Source organism: Schistocerca serialis, chromosome 5, assembly GCF_023864345.2.
Source record: "Schistocerca serialis cubense isolate TAMUIC-IGC-003099 chromosome 5, iqSchSeri2.2, whole genome shotgun sequence".
NCBI lineage: Eukaryota > Metazoa > Arthropoda > Insecta > Orthoptera > Acrididae > Schistocerca > Schistocerca serialis.
The window spans coordinates 721,061,229-721,081,661 of record NC_064642.1 but is presented as its reverse complement, the minus strand read 5'-3'; the positions used below and the strand labels follow the sequence as shown (position 1 = coordinate 721,081,661).

Here is a 20,433-nt window from a genome sequence, read left to right as displayed (position 1 = left end):
TGAAGTTAAGGAATTCTGCTACCTAGGCAGTAAAATAACCAATGGCGGACGGAGCAAGGAGGACATCAAAAGCAGACTCGCTATGGCAAAAAAGGCATTTCTGGCCAAGAGAAGTCTACTAATATCAAATACCGGCCTTAATTTGAGGAAGAAATTTCTGAGGATGTACGTCTGGAGTACAGCATTGTATGGTAGTGAAACATGGACTGTGGGAAAACCAGAACAGAAGAGAATCGAAGCATTTAAGATGTGGTGCTATAGACGAATGTTGAAAATTAGGTGGACTGATAAGGTAAGGAATGAGGAGGTTCTAGGCAGAATCGGAGAGGAAAGGAATATGTGGAAAACACTGATAAGGAGAAGGGACAGGATGATAGGACATCTGCTAAGACATGAGGGAATGACTTCCATGGTACTAGAGGGAGCTGTAGAGGGCAAAAACTGTAGAGGAAGACAGAGATTGGAATACGTCAAGCAAATAATTGAGGACGTAGGTTGCAAGTGCTACTCTGATTTGGGTTCTGAGATCACATCTGGATCATTCCAGTAACTGGCAGGAAAGGTTGAGAAGACTAGCTTTGCACACAGAGTTACAATACAGCTTACAATATGTAGCATTATTCCCAGAACTGCCCATGGACTGCTGGTTCTGCATTGAGTGAAAGGTTTGAGTCAGAGACTTCAACTGTTCTATTACAAGCTATGTTGTGACCTCCTGGACTTTGGTCACATAGCTGAGAACTGAACTGTCCCCTAAATGGGTCAGGTATGCAACACACATCAGAGGCTATACCCAGATAGCTGAAAATGTTTACAGTGAGCACAAGGTTGCGGGTTTTTTTTTTTTTTTTTTTTTTTTTTTTTTTTTTTTTAGTGACTCATCATTCAGTTCAGTTAACAACAGCTGTAGGGGATCCAGAACTGTCAGTGTAAGACCGAAAGAAAAGCTCCCTACGGCCAAGGGAATTAAAATCCTAATTATTAACTTAACAAGAATGTGAAATGAAGTATCAGAGTTAGAAGTGGTGCTCTAAAAATGGTGTGGAGCACTATTATACAGCATATGCAAAACTGGTGAACACCCGAAAACAGCAGCAGAGAGATATGAAACTGCATGCAAGATTGTCTGGGCAAGACTCAGTCAGTACCACGGGCGGGCATAAAAGTCTAATTGGATCTTTCTATCAGCCACCAGACTCACCTCCAGATGTAACTGAAAACTTTAGAGAAAACCTAAGTTCACAAATATATAAGTATCTCAGTCATACTATCATCACTGGAAAATACTTTAATCATTTAACAACTGATTCAGAAAATTAGTTTTCCAAGTGGTGGGCATGGCAAGATGTCCTGTGAACCATTAATTGCTTTCTGTAAGAACTACCAAGGACAGATTGTTTGGAAGCCTCCTCATGGTAGAAATATATTGACTCTAAGTACTTTCCCGTCTAAGCAGTTTTTCAGGTCCCATGTTGGTGACATCCTGTCGGGTCATTTTGAGCTGGAGAATAGTGTCCCTCATGGTAATGTTTTAAGTGTTACCCTCTTTGGCCCAGCCGTAAACACTATCATATGTAAGATAAGACGCCCTGTACAATGCTCCTAATTTGTGGACGATTCTGCTGTTTTCTGTTCCTCCTCCACAGTAACAACACTGACTCATCAGTTCCAGCTTACTGTGCGGAGGTTAGAGGAGTGGACTGCAAAGACAGATTTTCAGTTTTCTGCGGATAAGTGTGTGTGTGTGTGTGTGTGTGTGTGTGTGTGTGTGTGTTTAAAGAATCAGTCATGTGTCTGGGCCACATTTTTTACTCAAAATTTTGACATGGTTGCCACACTAGAGAGACATGAAAGTCAGAACCCTGAAGGCACTGAATAACATGAATTGCCTTAGCCACTGGTCTTTGGGCAGCAGACTTGGCGTATCTGCTCCAATTTTGTAAGGCTCGTGTGTGTTCATGGCTGGACTAAGGATGTACAGTTTGTGGATTGGTGAGGTCTTCATATTGGATGACCATTGATGCTGTCAACCATGAGGGGTTAAGCTGGTCACATGTGTTTACTGAACAAACCCCGCACCCAGTCTCTTTACCGAGGCTGTGAACCACCACCAACTATCTGGGTGGGTGGGGGGCAATGTTGGTAGCTTTGTTGTTTTCCCAGATCACATCATTAAGACTCGATTGCCTCCACAGTTCACTGTATTTGATGCCGAATTATCCACGATCCTGAGGGTGCTGGAGCAGATGAGATGTGCCATGCCTGCTAGATTCCTCGTCTTTTCCATCTCCCTGAGTGCTCTTCAGTCTCCACTACCTTTGTATCCTGCTAAGAAAGTAATCAGGATATCCAGGATGCCCTTCTCCACTTACATAGGCTGCAGAGGAGGTGCCTTTCTGCTGGGCCCAGAGAATGTGGGTATTGCGGAGAACGAAAGAGCGGAAGTAGCAGCAAGGAGACATGTCGTGATCCTTGGTTAGCTTGCAGTGGGATGGCACACTGAACTCTCATATTGCTACTGAGGTACAGCGTCATGTGTCGATGGGAAGATAACTGACTATAAGTAACAGACAATAAGGTCCATCTAGTAAAGCTTACAATGCAGCAGTGGTGTACCGCCTTCCAGGCAAGCAAACTGGACGATGTTCTCCCTATTCATTTTCGCATAGCCCTATGACCCAAGACTACTTGCTCCGCTAAGAGGATCACTGTGCACCACATTTTATTAGATTGTCTTTTATCTTCTGACCAGAAGGCGGCAGCAGGTTTACCGATGTATCTGCCCTCTGTTTTAGGTAATGTTCACATGAACGTGGTGAAAGTTTTAAAGTGTTATGATATGTCCCACTTGTTTCCTAAAATTTTTGGGAGATATTCTTAATGTGTTCTCAGAGTGACTGGCTCACCCATGTTTTTTGTAGGAGGTCAGCCAGTCACATTTCCCTTTGTCTATCTTTTATTTTTTCTATGGTTTAACATCTATTATTATCCCAGGCATAGCACTTTTCACCCTTTCTCAGTTGTCTCCATGTGTATGAGATAGAGTGATTGTGTGGCTCAATGAGAGTAGGTGTGACTGAGATTTTGTAGACTTCTTCCTCACCGTGTGCAATAATTTTATAGACTTTACCTAAATTTGTTTGTTTCAATGAGCATGAGAGCACTGATAACCTCGCTGTTGAGTGCTAATAAACTCCAAACGCTCAAATGGATCCAACAGCAACAAACAGAGCTGACTTCTTTGAGAATCTCCATACTGAAACTGGTTATCAGTGACCATGAGGAAATTGTGGCAACAATGATTGCCAAATTACAAAGAGCAACTGACACCAGTATAAAGATTAACATTTTTTGCAAACTACATACAGAGGAAGTAGTTTAGTATATCAATAAGGAACTTTAAAAATTAAGCTCTGTTGAGAAGCATGTAGGAAAACTGTGGTCCAGGTTTAGAAGAATAGCTGACCATGCACTAAAGAAACAGAAATTAATGCATAAAGCATTAAAATAAAACACAGGACTGAAGGTAGCGAGATGCTGAATGGAAAGCGTTTGGCTGTCAAGTCAACAATGCATGAAGCCTTATGTTACTACCGTAGCAGAATATTATTGAAGACTTTCTCGCAAGATACATAGTAATTTTGGTCATATGTAAAGGCTATTAGTGATACCAAAGTTAGTGTCCAGACATACATGAACTAGACAGGGAATGAAATTTAGGGTAGCTTAGTTTCCTAATGTTCCTTTACAAATGAAAATCCTGGGGTACTGCCCCTAATTTAATTTTTGTATCGATGCAACACTGGAGTGATATAGATATTACTGTCAGTAATATTGAGAAACAGACGAAATTGTTAAACCTGGGGTACTGCCCCTAATTTAATTTTTGTATCGATGCAACACTGGAGTGATATAGATATTACTGTCAGTAATATTGAGAAACAGACGAAATTGTTAAACCTGAACGATGGTCCAACGACCATTGGAATCCCTTATCACATTCTATACTGTATTTTGTGTCTCAATCAGCCCTTGTTTTAAGTATAATCTACCACAGATCCCTCAACAAATAACTATGTCCAGTTGATGGAAGAAAGAACAGGTCATACATGTCTGCAAGAAGTGTAGCAACAGTTGTCCACTGAACTATCATCCAATATCCTTGACATCCATTTGTTGTAGAATTTTAAAACATATTCCAAGCTCAAACATATTAAGGTATCTTGAGCAGAACGACATCATCTACGTCAATCACTGCAGATTCCAAAACATCAATCATGAGAAACTTAACTCGCACCTTTCTCACACATCTTGAAAGCCATAGATCAAGGCAGTCAGGCAGGTGTAGTATTTCTGTATTTTCAAGAACCATTGACTCAGTACTACATTCTTGTTTATTATGATAAGTAAGATCAAATGGGGTATCAATCAAAATATGTGATTGAATCAAGGATTTTTTATTGGTGAAGAGGACGCAGCATGTTATCTCAGATGGAGAATTATCAACAGATGTGGAAGTAAGTTCGGGTATGCCCCAGGGATGTGTGTTGGGCTCTTGCTGTTCATGTTATATATTATTGAGCTTGCAGACTTTATTAATGGTAACTTCAAACTTTCTGCAGATGATGCAGGCATCTACAATGAAATATTGTATGAAAATAGCTGTGTAAATATCAGTCAGATCTCAATAAGACTTCTAAGTAGTGCAAAGATTAGTAACTTAAAAATGTTCAAAAATGTAAAACTGTGCACTTCATAAAACGAAAAAAACATAGGATCCTTTTACTGCAGTACCAACTGGTAAATAATTAGAAACCATTAACTCATACAAACACCTGGTTGGACCACTTTGCAGACATGTGAAATGAAGCCATCACATAGGCTCAGTTGTGGGTAAGGCAGGTGGCAGACTTTGGTTTCGTGGTAGAATATTAGGAAAATCCAATCAGTATCCAAACGAGATTGATTACAAATCACTTGGGCAACCCATCCTAGAATATTGCTTAAGTATTTGGGAACTGTATCACATAGGGTTAGTGGTAGCTGTACCACATAGGGCTAACGGGATACTAAATTTATGTATAAAAATATAGTACCAATTGTCACAGGTTTCATTGACCCATGGGAGTCTGTCACAGAGATGCAAAGAAACTGAACTGGCAAACACTTGAAGATAGATGGAAACTATCCTGAGAAAGCCTACTTACAACAGCCTCTTACATATTGGTCCCTTAAGGATTGTGAGGACAAGATTAGATTAATTACTGCACACACAAAGGCATTTATACAGTTATTCTTCCTGTGCCCCATATGTAAATGATAAATGGAATGGGTGGAAGCCATAATAATTGGCACAATAGGATGTATTGTCCGCCGTATATTTCACAGTGGTTTGCAGAGTATATATGTAGAGGTAGCCTGCTTCTGTAAAGAAAACATGGTATCCTGAATGTTCTGGACGAGATTCTCTGTTGGGTACATTCTCTTGATGCTCTGCAGGGCATTCGAGGAGTCATTTCAATTCACTTACTTGGGAACTATTAGAACTGAATATCGATGCTGAATTCTGATAGATGAGTTTTTATGAGGTTGCTGTACAAACAATGGAGCAGTCAAATACATTGATTTTCTTGTGTGTAAAGTACTGTGTCATTTAAGTGTTCATTTAAAATGCAAAGGAATGTATGTTGATAGATAAAATCTGACATATTCAACCAACTGCAAACAAGTAATTCAAAATGTACCCGGGGTATCTCAATCAGTTAAGGTAACTGTTTACTCCAACACTCTAAGAGAACTTTGATATCTACTATATTGTTCTGAACCATAAGCTATTTTGCCTGAGTGACTGGTTCGTGAATAGTTGCTCTGCTGGAGATTGCGCAATAATGATGGACACTGGAGATGCTTTGACCAACATAACTTTAATGGCATGTTGCATAATTAAGGGTTGAAGTAAAGTGGTGACTCACTAGCTCTGACACAGGGGCCATGGGTAGGGCTTGTTCTGTAACACTCTTTGGTCAGATCGGATGCCTATGTTGTGCACTGCATCTTCATGTATGAAATTTAGACTAAACCATAGTCGGAACGGTACTAGATGCATGCTTTTCAACTGTTGAGGACAGACATTTCCATCAGGGACCACATTTTCTTCACAGGCCATTTTATTAAAGCATTTGCATTGAGATAAGTCATCTTCAGTGTAACCTAGTGTGTTATACAAAGCTGCAAATGGGATGAGCTGCCGATAATGGTGCCTTGCTAATTAGCAGACAAGCATGGAATCCGAACTGTTGTAGTGACAGATGGCCAGCATTAGAAAATACAGTACGCTGGGAGAAGCACATGCCAGACATAACCGAGCAACTGCTGCAGCCTCTGAATGGAAACTTAAATGAATATAAATACGTTTAAAACTGTGCGTAGAAAAAGTATTAAAGATGCAGTGAAAATTTGAATGTTAATAGAAAGCTGTCACATTGATACAAAAATATCCAGAACAGTTTTACAGCAGCAAACATTGCAACCCGTCACCCACAAACATACATAAAGGTGTATAAAAACAAAGTTCAAAGTAGCAGTAATGGTACTGATCTTGGAGGCAATTGAGTAATGACTCAGTGCTAAATCAGTACAGACATCCATATTGTTGCGTATAGTACTGTATTGACCCAACTATAAGATGAGGGCTTTTTTCCCCAAATTTGCCATTTGAAAAATACAGTGTCTTCTTACATTCGCAGGTAAAGCTTTGCTTGCTGAGGTCAACATATTTACACCTTGTAATAGCTTAATCCACGAGTCACCTTACATTTGCAGATGAAGCATTGGTAGTTGAGGTCACGTGTGGATTTAATTTGACTGTTTTAGAAGGGTGGAATGAGATGCAGTGGGGCACCAGTATGGTCAAAAGTGGGGAGGGTAGTGATGAATGGGTAGCAAATTTCACTGTGCTCCCAACCATGGGAATGCATCATATGTACCTTTCTTCTTGTGAACATTTACCACATTTAAACGGAAGTTTGCCTGAATCAAAATATAGTCAGAACTGAACTGGCTTGACAAATGGACAAACACTCAGAAATTTTATACATTTCTACAGGACACAAATAAATTGTAACATAGATACAATAGTGCACATACAAGAGCAGCTACCACTTTTCAGCACTGTTTATCTTCAAGGTTGGCAACAGATGATGAAGTGAACTGTTGGCACTATTTCTGCCAATTCAGCAATAAGGACCCAAGAGGATAACATACTGTTGTTATTCTGTTTGCTTGATGATGTACGAAAAGTAAATTATAGCGAACGATAATGATGCAAATCACAGCTGTGACTCTGTCAAGAAATGTTGATCTACGAGTTTGAAGTCACAACTGATTCACACAGACAGTACAAAACTAATTTTAAGTTACTGGTTACTCATGAGGTAGAGGCAACTAATTACTGTGCCATAGGAAATAAATTTGATGCCACAGAAGCGAATGTTTACATGCTAAATTTTATGGGGACGAAATCGAGGAAGGTTTCAAGCATTGGAGCAGCAGGTTGTTTACAATGTGCTAGAGAAACTCAATTAAGGCTTCTGACCATTTGAGAAATTATTCGAATAAAGCTGCTGGATATAAAAGAGGAATTTTCCAACAGCATGTTTCACGGAATTCATAGCAAGAACAAGATGGCGTATGACAATGATGAAGATGATGCAGCTTACCTTAGGATGCAGAACAACACTACCTCAGCAGTTTCCTGTTGTTTTTGGTGACTATTTGCATATCAGTGTCATATACTCTGTCTAAGAAAACTCCACGAGTGTTTACAAAAGTGTTAACTTTTTTATATGAAAACACAGTTTGTAAATTTGATTAGTCACAAAGTCATCTCGTTGTCTGGTAGATAGGGCAACTGAGATGAGCATTTTTAAACAATTAGGTATATAATGTCTCTTTAGGCAAGGACTTGATAACAGAGCACAAAGAATTAGTGTTGCATAAATAAATATATGTGAACATCTGATAATGGTTGTTCACACACTTCAACTTTGGGCGATTACTTTGCAAACAGAAAAATTGCCCACTGGTACACACAGTAGAACATTTTAGGATTGAATTGTTACACCTCTGGACATGCTTTACTCACCTATGTGATAAGTAACACAATTTTAAGTTGTCTAAAACTTATCAGCCTTATGATAGACAAAAATAACTATGAATAGAGACATATCAAGCAAACTTCTAAACATACTGAATGCAAAACAGTAAATCTATCCAAGTTCAACAACAAAATATTGTCACGAAAATAACAGTTGTTTACTCTCATATGAAATTGTAAAACTATGCATCTGTGCTTTTATGTCAATATTTAAAAAATGTGAGAATTTTATGAAGATAATGTTTACGGGCAAATTCAACTAGCAATACAATTACAATCTAACATCAACCATCCATGCCTTACACAGATTTGCCTGTCAACTGAATAAATGAATTGAGAGTAGGAGACGAGCAGGGACTGACATGATAGCACACTCAGTGCCAATTTTACATGCATAGCATTTAACACACGTGCCAACTGCATGCCTTATGTGTGAAGACCTAAGAAGTAAAAACACACAATTTAATGCTTACCATCTGGTTCTGAATGCAACTTGTTTCAAATACATCCATTTTATAAACTTCTATGAAAGTTCATTACACTGTTCTGCAGCCTCCTAACTGCTTACACCTACAAAGAAATGTCATCCATCTCAAAGCTTTATAATGTCGTCAGAAGAAGCCTACTTAATCTTTCTTTTTTTTTGTATTAAAAGAATACAACAACTACAACAAGAAAAAACAACACCTGCTTTACTATGCCTTGTGCATGATGCTTTCTGGATGTTTTACAACTGTACACAACTTCTGCAAATTGTCATAACAAAATAAATTCTGGCAAATGGTTACACCACAAATAACCTCAACACAATACACTTCAAATTGACATCATGACCTGAATGACTTTTTCACTATCTTGTAAAACTTTGTGGTTTTGTTGTTAAGATTTCAGAGTAGGTATTCACTCATTATTATTTTTGCTGGTCTACTGCTTGTTTTATTTTTTTGTATAGCAGCCATTTTTTAACTTCAAAGAACGAAAGAAACATATAAAGTGACAGGCAGTTGATTCTTTCCCAATGAGCTTTGTGTATTTCTTCTCAGAAATTACATTTGATAAATGCAGATATTACACTGAGAAACTTGCTTTCTGCTATGCAGCCAAACACAATGAGGTACCTAAACAGGTTAACAGAACTTTTTCTCATTAGGCCAAAGACATAAAAGAAGAATCCGGTTATTTTGTCTTAAAAACATGACACATTGTTACATGGGACAATTTAATTAAAAGAAGAGCTGAAGTCATCTCATAAAATACAAACAAAAAATTTTTCTCATTAAAAGATTAAAGCAACTGTGATACATAATCATGAGCAATTGAATTACAAATAGCAGCTGTGCTGAAGAGAGAAAATTCTTGTCCCCACTGTGAATGCAATGGCTCGGCATGTCACATGACAGGGATACATGAGCACAACAGTTTTGTGCAACCTGCGCAAGATGTGTGATACCAGTCTATCCGACTGCAGCCAGGTCACAGGTGCTCATGGACACACACTGTTTTTTCTGTACCACTGTGTTGAGGGTGTAAAGTATTTCAATTAGGGGTAAACCACCATCTCCTGAGCCACTGGTATGGGCCACAGTGAGTTGATCACAAGAAGTCACCGCTGCTGTCAGTAACAGTGGATGTTTACTATGGATGGATGGGCCAGTTCAAAAATGGACAACATAACTGGTGTGCAGCCATACAACTATATGAAATAAAATATCACTGCTCACACTCCTACATCTCCGTTTAAAGGACATTGCCCAGCACTGGAATGGCATCAAAGGATGCTCAATGCATAGAAAACGTAGTCTGGGCTGACAGTGATATTTTTTATTTATTTATTTATTTATTTATTTAACCTGGCAAGATTAGGGCCATCAGGCCCTCTCTTACATCTAACCAGGCATTCTACTTACTTTACATTCATATGTTTTAGTAGGCATGTTAAACTACATCTAGTACAAAAAGTGAAATAAACAATTTGAAAGGTACACCTGGAAAAATACATACATATAGAGATTATATATTTAGGTCACAAGTACTGTTATAATTAGATATTATTGAAGAGACAGATTTTAGATAGGAGTGCCGGCAGCAGGGAGTATGAGGGAGACTCATGGTGAAGGGAGGAGAAGAATAGAGACATGATGAAACATAATTAAGGAAATATAAAGGAAAAGAAGATTGCGTGGCTAATAGAGAAAGATGAAGAGGAAGGCATCTCAGGAGCAAGATAGGAGACGCTAGCTTTGCTATTTGACAGATGAGGGGGATTGTCCTTGTACATTAATTTTGTGGAGAACTTTGTGAGGATGATAGTAGGAAATGCTTCAACTTCTTCTTAAAAGCAGCAGGAGATCGAATTTTGCGCAAGGTAAGGGGCAGTTTGTTCCAGAGGCGGACAGCGGCAACTGAGAAGGAGTTTGCAAAAGTTTTTGTTTTGTGAGTGGGCATAGTTAGGATACCAAATAAGAGTGACCTTGTGTTTCCATTATGATGACATGACAGGTTTTTAATCTCTGAAGCAAGGTACTGGGGTGCTTGCGCGATGAGGAGTCGGTGGAGTAGACATAGAGTGTGGTAGTCACGCAATTTGTCCGGCCGCAGCCACCCTAGCTCGGAGTATGAAGCACTAACATGATCATATCGGCGAATGTTGCAGGTGTAACACACACAGGCATTCATGGTTAGCTCTAGCTGTCTTTTGTTTTCACTACTCATGCCTTGTTGAATCACATCACAATAGTGGAGGTTCGGTAGAACGAGTGCTTGCACGAGCTGGCGTTTCAAGTCCTGTGGAAATATGTTCCGAAACTTTTTGAGAGCATAGAGACAAGCAGACGTCTTTCGGCACACTGCGACTGTATTCTCCGCCCAGTTGAGATGCTCATCCAAAGTTACACCCAAGTTCTTCACTGTTTTCTGATATGGTATTGGAGTACCGTCGAGCAGAATAGGAGGTAGCCGTTCGCGGAAATCTGAACTTATTAATTTCTGATGGGCTATTAAGATTACTTGCGTCTTTTTTGCATTTAGTTTAAGCCCCAGGTTTTTCGCCCATCTCACTACTGAAGACAGATCATCATTCATCTGAGCGATTGCAGTGTTTACATCTTCAGGTCTGACGCTTAGGTAGAGCTGGAGGTTGTCGGCATAGAAATGATATTTACAGGAGGACAGAACCGACGAAATATCGTCGACATATAAAGAAAACAAAAATGGTCCTAAGACTGATCCTTGTGGCACTCTCGAGGAAACATGTTTCCAGGAAGATTTTTCATTTACGCAGACAACACATTGCTGTCTGTCTTTTAAGTAGCTTTCAAACCATCTCATTGCACTATCAGAGAAATTAAGCTGTTGCATTTTTCTGAGCAATATGTCAAAGTTAACAGTGTCAAAAGCTTTGCTGAAGTCCAGTAGCGTCAATATTGTTGCCTTTCGATTGTCGATGGCATATTTCAGGTCATCAGTTACTTTAATTAGAGCAGTGTTTGTGCTGTGATGTTTACGGAAACCGGATTGAAATTTGTCATATAGGCTGAATTCATGCAAGTGTTCAGTGATTTGGTCATGAACAATATATTCAAGTGCTTTGGAAACAGCAGGCAGTATGCTAATTGGTCGGTAATCACTAGGCAGTTGCGGGTTTTCGATCTTAGGGATGGGTCGAATTAGGCTTCTTTTCCATGCAGTGGGATATATTCCGTTCACGAGGGAAAAATTAAATATGTCAGTTAAGACAGGTACTAAGATATCGGCAACATTCTTAATCATGGTTATACCGATACTGTCGTTGCCTATTGCATCAGAAGAGATTCTCATTATTGCTTTTCTTGCTGTATTTGTTGTTACATGTTTTAGATGGAAGGTATCGTTGTTAGTTATCCTGTTTGGGGATTCTTGTGGACGGTAATTATCAGCTGTGCTGGTATTCAGAGGTGCAGAGAAGAATTCATTTAATTCGTTAGCTGACACATGAAAAGTAGTTTCCGATTTTGCCTTTCCGACCCCCAAGCTACGGATTCTCTTCCATAGAGTCGTGGGCGTCAGATCGCTGCATACAAGGGAGCGAGCGTGCCTGATTTTAGCATTGCGAATGCATTGTTTCACTCTGTTCCGTAGCTTTCTATATTCTTCGAAAACGCTCAGGTTTCGGATCTGCCTTGAAACGCCTGTGGGCAGCATCCCTATTAGTCATCATTTGACGTAATTCAGCTGTCAGCCATGGAGCAGGAGATTTTCTTACACGGATTGTGCGCACAGGTGCATGTTTGTCATAGAGGGCAGTGAGTTTATCACCAAGTTCATTAATTTTGCCGTCGATTGTGAGTTTTCTGATTATTTGATGCCATGAGATTTCTGAGCAATCGGCTGTTAGAGCGTCAAGGTCAATACGTTTCATGTTCCTACAAGTTATGTAATGCGATTTGATCCTTGGGGGCTGCACAGAGTAGGCCAGGAATATTACATCATGTGCTGAGAGGCCAGGGGCCGATGTTTGACCAACATCTCTTACTTTGTCAGTCTGTTTCGTTACGATTACGTCTATAAGAGTATGACTGTGCGCCGTATGGTGTGTAGGTTGTAATGGAAGAATGTTCATGCTATTGCAACTAAACAGTCTTCTTAGGTTTATTGCGGAGGGAGTGTCTCTTAGCAGGTCTATGTTCAAGTCACCCATTACGATGACATGTTCGTATTGACACTGAAGTGAATGTAATTCCGACTGGAAGGAACTCATTGAGCTTATTTTTGGCGGCTTGTACACGACGCCAGTCAAGAATTTCCGACTTTGTATATTTATTTCAATGAACATGAATTCAGCCTCTTTTTCTTCAGCAGGATTTGACGTACATAAGACTTTCACTTTGAGATCTGTTCGTATATACGCGCCGACCCCGCCACCTCGCTTTTTTGATCTGTCTGCCCTAAGAAATGTGTACCCTGGGAGATGAAAAGATGCAGAGGATATGTGTACTTGTTACAGGATATTAACAACGGCAGGGTTTGAGTACATTGAAGTAATGCACTACATGAGCTCGCAGGGCAACATTCAGGCAAATCTTGAATATATTATTGTGTACGGGATGATTGCAAGAGATGACTTGAGCCCTGGATTTGCCATTGTCTGTCACCAGCAAAAAGGATGTTACAAGATAACTGTCCAATTGGATGCATACAATATCCCACAAGTAAGCTGTTGCTTTCAGGAAGAGCATGCACCGTTCTGTCACTCCCAAACTATGTCAGAATTGTTTGAGGGCCACTTGGCATACACAAGGATCCTCAAGACATCTGACCTCAATCATATTGAGCGCATATGAGATGCCATATAGCAAAGATGTTAACTGCCTCAGCGCAAATTCCAAAAAATCTCTGTTGGTTGTGACAGCAAGTGGGGTGTATGTGGATCAGAATGCTACCTGACACTGTCATCAGGGTTAAAGGGGTGCTACAACTCATCTTGGTAGGTTTCTCTAACTTAATTACATACGAGTGTAGAGTACATTTCTTTAGTCCTCTCAGTTAATTTTAAGGTGATTTACAAGAAAGATACAGAATATTTCAGGAGGAATAGTAAATATTTTAGGAGATGTATTACAGATTAAAACATTATACACGAGTTGTGTTCAATTTTTTTGGACAATTCTACTGTATCGCTTAAGCATGTCACACATATTTACAAATGCTAGGTAAGCTGTCACAGAAATTTTTGTAACAGAAATGTTGTTGTTTACAGAGAAAATGGCACACGATTTCCTAACAACACAATGTCAGATTCAAGAGTGTTTATTTGGGTTTTCACTACATACTGAAGAGAAATAAGATTTTATGAGGATAATGCGTCTACATAGTTCACAAGACAAATGAAACAGATGCAAAAAAAAAAAAAAAAAAAAAACAGCCATAACACAACATTTTAGGTGACTTAGTCGTTTAAAGTACGTGACATTTGTTTGAGAGTACCAGTGTATGGTTTCAAAATCACTTTGGAGAAATCCATAAGAGAAGCCTACAAAATATTGCAAAATACATAATGTGAAGGTACTGAGATTCACAGTAACCACACTTCAGTGTTAACTCATTTTGAAAACAGTGTTTCAACTTCAAAACAGGTTTAACTGCATACTTAAAACAACTACCATGAACAGAATGACAACAAAGCAGTCTCCATTGTAAGGTAAAATTGCCTAGTAACAACGTCAGCCTCTACACTCCGCAAGCCACCATATGGCGTGTGGTACGGATACTCTCTGCACAACCATTACTTCCCCTTTTCTATTCCACTCATGAATGGAGCGTGGGAAAAAAGGTTATTTGTAAACCCCCATATTAGCTCACTTCTCTAACCTTTTCAGTCTTTTTGCAAAACATATGTAGGTAGAAGAACATACATACTTGGAATTTTAACAGTAAACTGTACTGTGATGCACCACGCCTCTCTTGTAGAGTCTGCCACCAGAGCTGGATGAGCATCTCCATGATGCTTCTGCACTTACTAAACAAACCTGTGACAAAATGCACTGCTCTTTTTTGAATGTTTTCTACTTTTCTATCAATTCTATCTAGTATGGGCCTCATATTGACAAGCAACATTCAAGTATCAATTGAACGCATGTTCTGCAACTTACCACCTTCATGGATGGCCTATATTCCATAAGCGTACTTCCAACGTATATCAGTCTGCTACCTGTTTTTCTTGTAATTAGCTTTATGCAGTCATTCCACTATAAAAGCTTTATGCAGTCATTCCACTATAAACTACTGTGCAGCACACTCTCAGATATCTAATGGATGTGACTGCTTCCAGTGATCGTTCGGCAACTGTGGAATCATACAATAACAGGTCTTCCACCATTTATGCACAATACATTAAATTTATTTATACCACGGGTAAAGATCCTCTACAGATCATCCAGTTGTCTGCTATAATTTTCTAGCATTGTGACTTCTTTGTATACAACAGCATCTGCCATGAACAGCCTCCTGGAGCTTCCGACATTATCCACTTGGTCATTCATATATGAACTGCAAACTATTGGAAGGAAACATGTCCAAAACTTTCAAAATTCATTTATTCCATCACTGATATCCAAGTGGGTATCGCATCATTTACTGCAGTGCGGAACTTGTGCACAGTCAATAACAGGTATAATTCACTGCTTACTGCACAAGAGAAGGTAGAGAAAACAGGAACAATGTTAAACTGTTACTATTGTGACAGACCTCATACTGGATTCTTTGCAGAAGAAAGACAAATTTAGTGTTGTTCTCATGAAAACAAAAGACTTCACAGATTACAATACTTGGTGGGAAAAATTAACAACTGCCCTAGTAATTATTCTTATGGAAAAGGTGTTCAAAAGGAGCAAAAGATTTCTTTTAACCCATCAAAGCATCATGAATATAGTTTCAGCAAAGATACACCACAGATAGATCAATGTGAGATAAACATCAATGAGCATGCAAGCTTATAGCTTTTACATAAAGAATACTCAGATGAATTTAGAAGTTCTGAAAGAACTGCCTACAAAGCCAAGCTACCCACAAATATCTTAAAACTGGATCATATTTAAAAAAGTTTAATTTACATTCCAGAAGAAAATATGCAATTTTGGAATCAAATTTTGATATATCCACCAAAAAAGAGAGACGAAACTGAAGAGAATGTTTAAGTCCATGAACTTGTGTTGATGGATTAATGTTTAAAATGTATTTAGTTTGAGGAAAATATGTAAAATAAATCTGTACCTTCAAAATACAAGACTTAATTTTATTCCATATGATTTACTGCAAATAGGGGACATAACCAGTTGGAAAAAAAGTGTTTGTAAGCTACTGGTAACACAAAATTGGATAAAATCTACACAATAAAAAGCATAATACACCCACATATTTTAGAAAAATGAAGAATAATTTTGATTATAGGATTTTATTTGCAGGGCTGCTCACTTTTTATATATATTTTAATTTACCAACCCAATATCGAGCACATGCTCATCATCAATGGTCTTATATTTTACTTTTAAGTCTCTGTGGAAGCCTTTTGCAGATATTCTATTAATTTCATATGGTTTCTAGCATACTCTCACTTATACTAACACGAGAATATGCTGTAAAGTTAACAGAATATCTGCAAGAACTTCTACGGAGGCTTAGTCGTGCAATATGAGACTGTTGCTGATGAGCATGTGGTAGATACTGGTCTGGTAAATTAAAAAGTATAAGAAGCAAGTATCCTTGTCTTTATATACAAATAAAAGTGGTGGATATCAAATACATGGAGGCTGCTTGACAGCTTCAATACAAAACATAGAATAATTTTGTTTTAGAGTTTTTGTATGAAGCAGTTTTTTGTCTCTCTTGAAAAATTTGTAAAAGTAAACTTGTTACATTCTGCAGTAAGCAGTTTATATATTATGAAATGCACAATATATAATTTACTGTAGTTTTATGCAAATCACTCATGTAAAGTATCCTAGTTTTTAGCCCCTTACACATGGTGACTTGAGGGCAGGACACTGTGCAATGCTGCTTTGGGGAAAATTAGAATCAAGTCGGTATGGAGGTAAAAGAAGACAAACTGAAACAACTGTTGTAAAGGCTGAAAGAAATACACTGAACTAATTGTTGGACTCTCAAGTTAAAATTTATGACTACTAAAATATTAATTCATTCCAGCAACACTGAGGGAACAGTATGCAACCCAAATGTAGACTCTGCTGCATTCTGCGAAAAAATGATGCTGGTTGTCTGGGCACACTTGGATCATTCCAGTGGCTGACAGAGAAAGTTGAGAAGACCAACCTGGTGCACCGAGTTTCAATGAAGCTCACAATTTGCAGCACTGTCCCAAAACTGATCATGGCCCCTGGTTCTGTGTCAAGAGGACAGAGACTTTGATGGTTCTATGATAAGTTAGGGTGTTACTTCATGGACGTGCACCACATAATTGAGAACTGTAGGGTCCCCCCAAAAAGCCCAGGTTTGCACGACATAGCATGCAAGGTTGTTTTTTTTTTTTTCGATTGGGTGACTATCCATTCAGTCCAGATAACGATAGTTGTAAGAGATTTAGAAGTATAAGTGTAAGGTCCAAAAGAATGCCCTCATTGACAAAATTATTAAAATCCTAGTAGTTAACTGCTGAAAAATTCACAACAAAGTGCTCTTAAAAGCAGTGAAGCTCATATAATACTACGCACAGAAAGCGGGTTGAAAGCTGAAATTGATGGCAATGAGATTTTTGGGGAAACTTTAACTGTTTATTAAAAGGATAGGCTAATGGGAAATGAAGGTGTTGTACTTGTCACAGTACACAAGAAACTAAAATCCATTGTGATAGAAATTGAAGTTGCATGCAAGATTGTTTGGGCAAGTCTCAGTATCAGGGTTGGGCATGAAACAATAATTAGATCCTTCCGTCACTCCTTCTGACCCACCTCGTAGCATAATCAAAAACTTAGAGAACTTTCTTGTATGTGTGTTCCATGATCATAACGTAACTTTGGTGGAGACTTGAATCATCCAACAATAAAATGGTAAAATTAGTTTTGTTAGTGATGGGTGTGACAAGACATCCTGTGAAGCTTTGCTAAATGTCTTCTCTGAAACCTACCTACAACTGACAGTTTCAAATGCCACCCACAACGGGAATATATTGAATCCATTGGCAAAAAAACAGTCCCGACCTTTTTGAGGATGTCCACATCGAAACTGTATCAGTGACCATGACACAGTTGTGGCAACAATAATTAGAAAAGCATTAAGGACAACAAAAACAAGTAGAGAGATATTAGGTGTGATCAAAAATTAATGAAAATTTTTGTTTCCTTAAAGAATCTTTATTTATTCATCAACATAAAATTTGTCCTCTTCAAGTTAATTCCCTTCAAATATAATACCCTTGTGCCAGGGCTTTTTCCAATCTTAGAAGCACCTCTGGAATCCACTTTTCATTATGGTGTTCAGCCCCTTCAACTCTCTCTCTCTCTCTCTCTCTTTTACAGCATCAATAGTGGCAAAATGACATTATTCCATGGTTCTCCTCAGCCTCAGGAATAGAAAGCAATCACAGGGGGCCACATCCAGTGAATACGGTGGCTGAGGCAACATAGCGTGTGTTTTTTTTTTTTTTTTTTTTTGGCCAAGAAATCACAACCAACCACTGAGGTGTGAGCAGGAGCAGTAGTGTGATGCAACTTCCATGAGTAATTTTGTAACAAGTCTAGTCATTTTCTTTGGATTGCTTCACGCAACTGGCATGTAACTTCCAGTACAACACTAAGGCAGGAACTCATGGTGCACTATCCCACGGTAATCAAAGAGAACAGTGAGAAGAACATTCACATGTGATTGAACTTGAATTTTATTTAGTCTTGGCTCTTAAGTCGTTATGATGTGCCCATCATTTCGTTAATGGTCATAATTATTGTGATATTTACACGGAAATAAAGACACTGCGAGAAATTTGAGAAAGTCTGCAATGAAAAAGAGGGATCACTATGATTTTGTGTTTGATGCATATTACGTAACATGTTGCTACATATGAAATTTAGCTAACATATTGAATTTTTCTTTAGACTTGGGTGGAGGTCTCTATCTGTCACCAATCTCAAGAAAATTGATCTGATGTAGAGAGAAATATCCACACGATTCCTCATATTTCTAAAGCGGTTTGAGATATCGAAATGAGATTTTGGCAAATGGTAGCACGCAAGAGGAGGTTATTTTGCCGTATGGTTATAATGCAAAACTTCATTATCTACCACGTTATTCCACAAACTACAGAATTTTCTGATGAAAGAATCTTACTTTTAGGAGCCATTGACAGCTGATGAATGAGAAATGCTATGGGTTTTCAAACAAAATCAATGAGATAATTACACATTTATTTTGTACCGAGGGTGTGCTTTCTCATAATATACTGACCTTCCTTTTCCTCACATAATAAACCACTGTTTCAGAATTCTCTCGCAACTGCATCTATACATAATCTTAGTGAGGTGAGACTGTGTAAACTCCGCTGATTTTTGGCAAAAGAAGCAAATTTTAACATGGCAACAAAAGAAATGTGTAGTTTTTACTCAAAATTCCCCACTCGTGACACTTTTCTGAAAGTTACCAATGGTTAACAAACCACATGAAAATAAATTATGTCCATTATAATTATCCGGGCTGATATGCCGTGGTCGGTTGATGAATTCTGTGTCGATTCCCAACGTTTCATCTCCGACTGCGGGAGACATCTTCAAGGGGGTCCGTAGCTCAATGGAAGGTCCAACACACCCACTGGCTCGCTACTGACTGCCGCTTATTTCCGCGTCCGCACGCTCCCACGCTGTGGCGTGACGTCACGTGTTTTGAAAACATCAGTGCAATTGGCCGCCGTCCGTCGCCGTTTCCATCACCCAGTAGTGGGCGGGTGGTACACATCTTCTTTAACACCAGCATCCATATGCCGTTTAATTTCACACCCTCCTCCTTACGGTTGAAATTATTTGGGTGTTTAGCGATTTCGATTGCCTCCCTGTAGAGCCTTTCGTAATATCCGCTTGTGGCCGCTAGTACTTGCGTCTCCTCGAAACGAATATTGTGGTTCCCTGACTGGAAAGCATGCTCCGCAACACCTGATCATTCCGTTTCTCCTCTTCTGCAATTTCCCTTATGCTCTTCCAAACACCCAAATAATTTCAACCGTAAGGAGGAGGGTGTGAAATTAAACGGCATATGGATGCCGGTGTTAAAGAAGATGTGTACCACCCGCCCACTACTGGGTGATGGCAACGGCGATCGACGGCGACGGACAGCGGCCAATTGCACTGACGTTTTCAAAACACGTGACGTCACGCCGCGGCGTGGGAGCGCGCGGACACGGAATTTAGCAGCAGTCAGTAGCGAGGCAGTGGGTGTGTTGGACCTTCCATTGAGCTACGGACCCCCTTGAAGATGTCTCCCGTAGTCGGAGACGAAACGTTGGGAATCGAAACAGAATTCGTCAACCGACCATGGCATAACAGCTCGGATAATTATAATGGACATGATATTTCCGGCCGTGAAAGTCTACATTTTAGTATGAAAATAAATTGCTGCATTTTTGGCGGAATTCCTCTTAGGTGCTAGCCAAAGAAGAGGTGACAGATCTTTTTGAATGGTCACCATGCAAGTGTGTGCTTGAAGGGGGACCCGCTTAATATTTACAGAAAATGTGAGTGTAGGCTTCAGTTTAGAATGGCACTTCCCTTCCGGCATGCGGCATTTCCCCTACAGTCTCTGCCGCAGCC

The 20,433-nt window shown here is 39.2% G+C and overlaps 1 protein-coding gene across 5 annotated transcripts in view; it reads right to left on the bottom strand.

The window, feature by feature from the left end:
• LOC126481408 (mesoderm induction early response protein 1) overlaps positions 1-20,433 on the bottom strand; it is a 205,221-nt gene that overhangs the window by 128,564 nt on the left and 56,224 nt on the right. For 2 of the 5 annotated variants that reach the window (XM_050105139.1, XM_050105143.1), the window contains exon 2: positions 8,629-8,725. The exons of the other annotated variants lie outside the window; for them this stretch is intronic. The gene's annotated coding sequence lies outside the window, so the exon portion shown is untranslated. The remainder of the gene's footprint in view (positions 1-8,628; positions 8,726-20,433) is intronic. 5 annotated transcript variants of the gene reach the window in all.